Raw genomic sequence first — 6,832 nt, 5'->3', positions numbered from 1 at the left:
ATCAAATTAATTCAGTGATTCAGTAGTTGTCAGTACATCCAATGGTACTGACAACTATGAATTGTTATTAGTCAGGGCTCCAGACTAGCTTTATACACATCCGTCTCTTATATGTCCAGAAAAAAATTGTATTATGAGATTAACGTCATTATTTAATAGGAATTCATAATATTTAAGTCTACCTGACCAATAGGTACTCTGCTGTGCTTCCCTTCAGACTGTAGCCTTCTGAATGAGACAAGTGCACTGCACTTCATAGGAGGTAGCCTAAAAAATGAAACTAACACTGCCAATCAGGCAGACATGTGCCAAGTTGCATCAACTGGGTGGAGTTGATTATCGCCGCTAGTCGACGTTATCAGAATATAGATTTTTTTTTCACTGCGTGAGAAGATTCATGTGTGGCGCTTAAAACTAACCTACACAGCGCGATTGAGAGGTCAGCAAGCCTGAGAGAATAATGGATCTGTACCGCAGGAACAGGTGAGCAGCCAGCCTCCTGTGTGAGTCTGGCGTGACTGTAGTAACAACGTGAGAAGACGACCTCTGTTGTCGTCAGCGCTCGGTCGGTTCAGTTTGTCATTTGCTAAGTAATTTTAATAAATAAACACATAAGCCTCCACAATCCCTTTCGTCCTAGAGGCGTCCTACAGAATATTTTTCTTTGTCCCAAACATATTTTCTATCGTCCCCAGGACAACAGGGTTAGTCTCGAGCCCTGGTTATTAGTTAATTTATCAAACTGTATATTAACAAATCATACATGCATTAAAATGTTTTGGGTAATGGGTAATTGTCGTTCAGCCTTTATACACTGTTTCGACCTGACCTTTATTTTCTTCGCGAGATGGAAGAATTTAGAAAGTTGCGAGACGCTGCGGAGAGCCGCCAGCTGTAGTAACACATGGATTAGGCTATGCGTAAAATCAGGAGCATCCAGCCAGAGGGAATGACCACTGACCGTCCAGTGCGCCGGTTCCACTGGCAACCCAACCCATGGTAGGTTTACTGGAGAGGGTGAGGAGAGGGAGAGGAGGTCGCAGGAGCAACCTGGTGCACTGTGGATGGTCGGTGATCGTTCCCTTTTGGATGAAGCCCGACGCAGACAACAGCGGCATGTGTACAGCAGCCAGTTAGCTTGAAAACCAGTAGGGATGCAACACCGGTCCTATATAGAACAAAACACAGCTGCTTTGTTTTCTGTTTTGGTTTTAAAACAGAAAAAACAAATAATGACTTGTATTTGGATGGGACATTGTTGTAAAATGTCTGAAAAATGTATGTATTTAGTGAAAAAGTTGTTGATGCAAATGCTTTAACATAGACCTTCTGGTTTTTGTACATTCAAAACACCATATACTAATAGGGAACGTGTGCACATAAACTGGAATGTTGCTTGTAATTACTGTCAAAAAATGAGAAAAGTCTGTAGATGTATAGGAGTTCCTTGTTATTACTGTCAAATTATGTTTATATAAAGTAAACCCCATGCAGTAATGTAAAAGGTCTGTACATGTATTGGACAGTTGCTTGTAATTGCTATCAAATATTGTTTACATAAAATAAATGTATATTTTTACATATATTGGAGAATTGCTTGTAATTACTGTCTATTAATGTCTATATAAAGTGAAACTATACATTAATGAGTAAATGTCATGTTGATATATTGAAAAGTTGATTTTAATTACTATAAAACAATGTTTATATAAAGTAAACCCTCATACATTAATAGTAAAAGCATGTAAAGTTATTGGAGATGTGTTTGTAGTTACTGTCAAGTATTGGTTATATAAGGTAACCCCCATATATTAATGGTAAACGTATGTAGATATATTGGGAAGTTGCTTGTAATTACTGTCAAATAATGTTTATATAAAGTAAACCCACATACATTAATGGTAAAAGCTTGTAAATTTATTGGAGATATGTCTGTAATTACTGTCAAATAATGTTTATATAAAGCAATAACTGTTAAAATTATGTTTCTGTAACTTAATATTACATGATCTTGGTTTTTTGTACAGGATAAAACCAATATTTAACAGGAATTTACTGTAAATGGATTGTATAATGGCATAAAATAAAAGTTTAAATCTATTAATATACTGGTATTGGGCTTTAAATTAGGGTATCTGAAGGTAAATTTACAACATTTTCTGTTTGCTTTACATAGAAAAGTCTTTACTTTGACAAGGAGTTCTTGTAGATAGATTGGATTATCTTAAAAATATACCAAATAATACTGTATTAAAACAGCAGTCTTCTTTTTAATTATGTAATTTTAAGGTATTTCTGCAATATTTTTAGGTTTTTATACAGATTTAGACATTCATTTACCATTCAACAGAGAATTTTTTAATGAGATTTTTTTTTCTTTTAACTGCAGTTTGACTGTAAAAATACAGAAAATGTTTACGGTAAATATCTGTTTTCAAAAACAAAATTTTTCTGTAAAATAATTTAAGGTCCTTTACTGTAATTTGACGGTATGTGGTTGGCAACTTTGCTGCCAGACTTTTTACTGTAATTTTACGATTTTTTTTTTTTACAGTGTGGAGAGAACCCACGCAGACACGGGGAGAACATGCAAACTCCACACAGAAAGGCTGGGGCAACCGGGGTTTAAACCCACAACCTTCTTGCTGTGAGGCGACAGTGCTAACCACCGCACCACCGTGCCACCACTCAGTTTTGCATTTCAGTTAATTAAAAAATGAGTTGAACTTACCACGTACTACTACAGTTGCTCAGTTAACTCAAAAAGGCTGCTACTTTTCTTCAGTTTCAGTGTTGTTGTTTTTTTGTTGTTGCAGAGACTAATAATGCTCCACAAGTGTTACAGTGGTCGTCTTTGTTTATCTGCTTGTAATTCGTAATTGGGACTGTCAAGGTGAGGTGCCATTTATCAAAGGCAAGAAGAATTTGTGAAATCAAAGGAGCAAAGCGTAACAATATTTTCCCTAACTGTTGCTGTATAATTGACTGTTAAACTGTTTCCCTGAAACAAATACAGTGATCTACATGGCCCATAGCTAAGACGCATGCTAATAAAGCTCCTCTCAGAGCTCCGGCATCAATGTTGTTAAAGGTGTATTCTCTCTTCTGATTGCCTCTAATCAGCCCCGCTCAGCCAAGCTTACTCCACCTGGAGGACCAGCTACTGATTTTCTGTCAGAAGGAAAAGCACACCATAATTATGCTGCCATTTGAAATTCCATCACTCTCCCTTTGCCACAGAAATAAGATGCATCTCATTGAAATGTATGTGGAATGCTGGAGGGATATATTCTTGGGTAAACCTTGTCTTTTTAATTAAACACACGGTGGCCTTGGTGGATTGCTTGTGACACAGGGAATGATCGGGGCACTTAGAGGGCTGCAGTTCAGGTAAATATGCCTTTAATGTCCCAGAGGGAGCTGGAGGGGCATGGCTTGGCATGTTTATGGAACTTCGGAGTTTGGAAAGCATATTTAAAACACACAGAGTACAATAAAAATGGTAACCTTTTCACCCTGCAGTTAAACTGCAAAAACTCAGCTAAATTAAAAAGAAGCTGTGTTTAAAGCCTGTGCTGAATTTTTTTTCTTAATATTCATAACTTCACTGGGAATATCTTGTCTGAAAAATGGACTGCATGAGGCTGCTCACACATATCCATCACATATTAAACCTGTGGGTAGATGATGAGACCTCCATTCTTTATGATATATGCAGATTATGAAGAATGATACAGGATCACGTTCTCCCAGGTCCCATTATTGGCATCCCACTAGCATTTACAAATCCCAAACAAAGCCCGCTTCCAACAAACTCAGCTCCCAGACATGACTCCGCTGTTTCTCTGTCTGTCTCAAAGCCACTCTGACTAGTGGGGGAACAATACATATGCATTCATCTGGATTATCTCATTAATCTTTTCTTTTTATGATTAAAAAAAGATAAAGAAGAAAGAAAAAAAGGGCACAGTTTCTCACATGCAGAGAGAAAAGATGACACCCAGATCAGTAATTCTAGATAGACAAAGTCGAATGACCTTGACATTTCACTTCGCCTGAAATGCCAGTAGATTATTCAGTCAACTGAAGAGCGGGAGAGACAGACAGGAGGAGAGAGGAAAAACAAAAATAGAATTATTCTGAGGGGAAACAGGCATTTGAATTCCCGGTGAGACACCCATTATATTTTTAGACACATTTTGGTTGGCAAAGCCGGGAGAGGATACAGTAGGTGATTCACTTTACAATGACTTTCCATTATATGTCTTAATGAGTGATGGACAGCAGTCCTGGGTCCTCTTTAAAAACATACTGTTTTCATATATGCGTGAATACAGTACATGGGTATTTGCTGGAGGGATATGGAGAGGAGGGGGCTGGATGCCGTGGGTTCTCTGAGTCAGCCGTTACCCCCCCACTCTGCCCTCGCTTCACTGCCTCTCACCTCTCACCTGCCCCGTGGCCTGCCGCCCGCAGACAGGCGCTGGCTAATCTTACGCTCATCCTCATTTCTTCCCCCCTCCTCATGCTCCTTCACTTTCTCCGCAGTAGCCTTTAGCAAATAGGACAAGGTCTGACTACTAACCTCACACTCTGACCACATCATTCACCCCGCAGAGCCTCAGAAACCCTGTTTATTCCAGTGATATAGTGTCAGTCGGTGGCATTAAATAACCTTGAACAATTGCCAGGGCAAAACGCCACAGTGGAAACAACTTAAAATATAGACTTCTGCTCAGGAAATGTGATGAGTACATTGCTCACTTGTGCTTTTACACTGCACAGACAGGTCTTGAATAACATTACATACTGTATGTTGTACTACAGCGCTGTGGATGCTACGTTGCCATGTTGAACTGATCTCCGCTCATTGTGGTCCGTGTCCCTGTCTTGTTTAATAAATGCAGCGGGGCGGCCCTGCTTCTCTCCTGTCCGCATTGTTTTGCCAGCAGTGCTGTTTCGCTCCGGCTTGTCTCTCTAAAATGTGCATCTGCATCGCCTGTCACTCACAGGGAGGAATGCCATGTGCTGTCTGATTGACGTCTGGATCTGCTTGAGGAGAAGGGACCGTCTCTCACACAGTTCAGTGCGCCAAAATATGTGTGAACAGAAATGAGGACATTTATGGAAAATAAGAAACTGTGCAGAAGAAGAAGGGAAAAACAATATAGATAAAATGATATGAGTGTGTTTAAGACGAATTTGAGTCCTCCATGCGTGTTGTGTGTTTATTTAACAGAGTGTGAGTGGTTGCTTGTGTGTGTCTTTGCGTGTATTCCTGAGTGTATTCCTGTAAGCATAGCTGTGTGTGTGTGTGTGTGTGTGAAAGCGAGACTGTAAGATCTTTCTCTTTTGTGCCTCATTTTATGTTTCCCAGCCAAGCCAAGCGCCCCGGCAGAAAGTGACAGGTACACAGGTGTGGTTTGACAGGGCTCATCTGCAGGCTGTACATGCTGTACGGGACCATAGGATGCATTTACACCCTGAGGTCAGACCGAGGAGCACCGAGACACGCACACACACACACACACACACACACACACACACACACACACGCGCGTCATCTCTCTACAGAAGGCTAGTATGTGTTAGACTTTGATGTTCTTCAATCCTTCAGTGTCCTCTTTGGTCACATTTAACTTCTTGCAGGGCAATGGTACAAATCAAAATGCTGCGTGCCCTACTGATGTCAGTGAAGGTTGGCATAGCAATTTCTTTTAAAAAGAAATCTAATTTGGGGCCAGTTGATGGTGTGGGAGATCTTTAAAAAATATGTTTCTTGTCATCTAATCCATAAAGGAGAAGTTCCACTTAATGTCAGAAAATTTGTTGTAGAAATTGACTCACAGTATTACTATACTGGCATGTTAATTGTAACGTTTAGCAGGGTTTTTTTTCATTTAACAGTCACATTCTGCAGTGTAAGCAACAGGAAGATTTGCAGAAAGCCAACCGACAAGTTGACAACGGCTCAGCTGCTTGTGTGTTTTATTTATTTGCTAACAATCTGTGCGCTGGCATTCTTCGACACAGTGATGCTGTGTGTTTTGATGAAAGAATTCACAAACTGGCTGAATTCACCGAAACGGTTCACCTTTTGAAAGCAACGATGAGCCGTTTGAAAACGTGTCTCTGACAGTTGCACAACACCCCCCACAAAATTTTGAAAGAGTGGGAACTTGACAGTTTTGTGACTGTCTCCATGGAAACGGTGAGAAGGTCTCATTAGGGTAGTACCAGAAAAATCTGTTTTGGAGGAACAAAACCCCTGACAAAAAAAGCTGAGACCGGCTTGATTTTTAAAGAGAAGCTAAACGACAAAAAACAACAAAGGAATGATACATTTTGTTGGAGAAAAAAAAGTCAAACTTCAAAAACAGAGGACAGCAGAGGACTACGATTATTAAACATATTTGCAGAGCTGCGGATTCAAAATGGCTCTTGACACAGACTATGAGTTGGCTGTTGCATCAGACAAAGCTAGTTTTCAAGGGCAATCTCTCTCACATATCTGACAGGGTTTGCCAACTATTTCACAGGCATCATCACCATCAGCTACAGTATTTAGTCTGCATCGCTCCTCCAGCTTCGCAATGTATTTTCTCACACTTAAATTTAACACCTCGTAATATTTTCCTGCCCACATACAGATGTAACAGGCATAGACCTTTTTACAAGACACATTTTTTTTTATGTATGCAGAGCATCTAATAGATATCTCTGCACTGCACTTTCTCTGGAAGAAATTGTTTGGAAACTGATATTCTTCTCAGCTGACACATTAAAGTCTTGCGCATTTCGCTTAAACATTTAAAAGACATTCAGCGACATT

General features: G+C 39.8%; 1 long non-coding RNA gene across 1 annotated transcript in view; it reads left to right on the top strand.

Moving 5' to 3' along the window:
- The window catches only part of LOC123983060, an 8,697-nt gene extending 6,093 nt beyond the window's left edge, over positions 1-2,604 (top strand). Inside the window, exon 5 of the long non-coding RNA XR_006828111.1 lies at positions 2,555-2,604. This is a non-coding gene — a long non-coding RNA (uncharacterized LOC123983060). The remainder of the gene's footprint in view (positions 1-2,554) is intronic.
- The last annotated feature ends 4,228 nt before the right edge of the window (positions 2,605-6,832 follow it).

Source organism: Micropterus dolomieu, linkage group LG01 (genome assembly GCF_021292245.1).
Source record: "Micropterus dolomieu isolate WLL.071019.BEF.003 ecotype Adirondacks linkage group LG01, ASM2129224v1, whole genome shotgun sequence".
NCBI lineage: Eukaryota > Metazoa > Chordata > Actinopteri > Centrarchiformes > Centrarchidae > Micropterus > Micropterus dolomieu.
The sequence above is the reverse complement of the archived record's forward strand: the minus strand, read 5'-3'. Positions and strand labels throughout refer to the sequence as shown.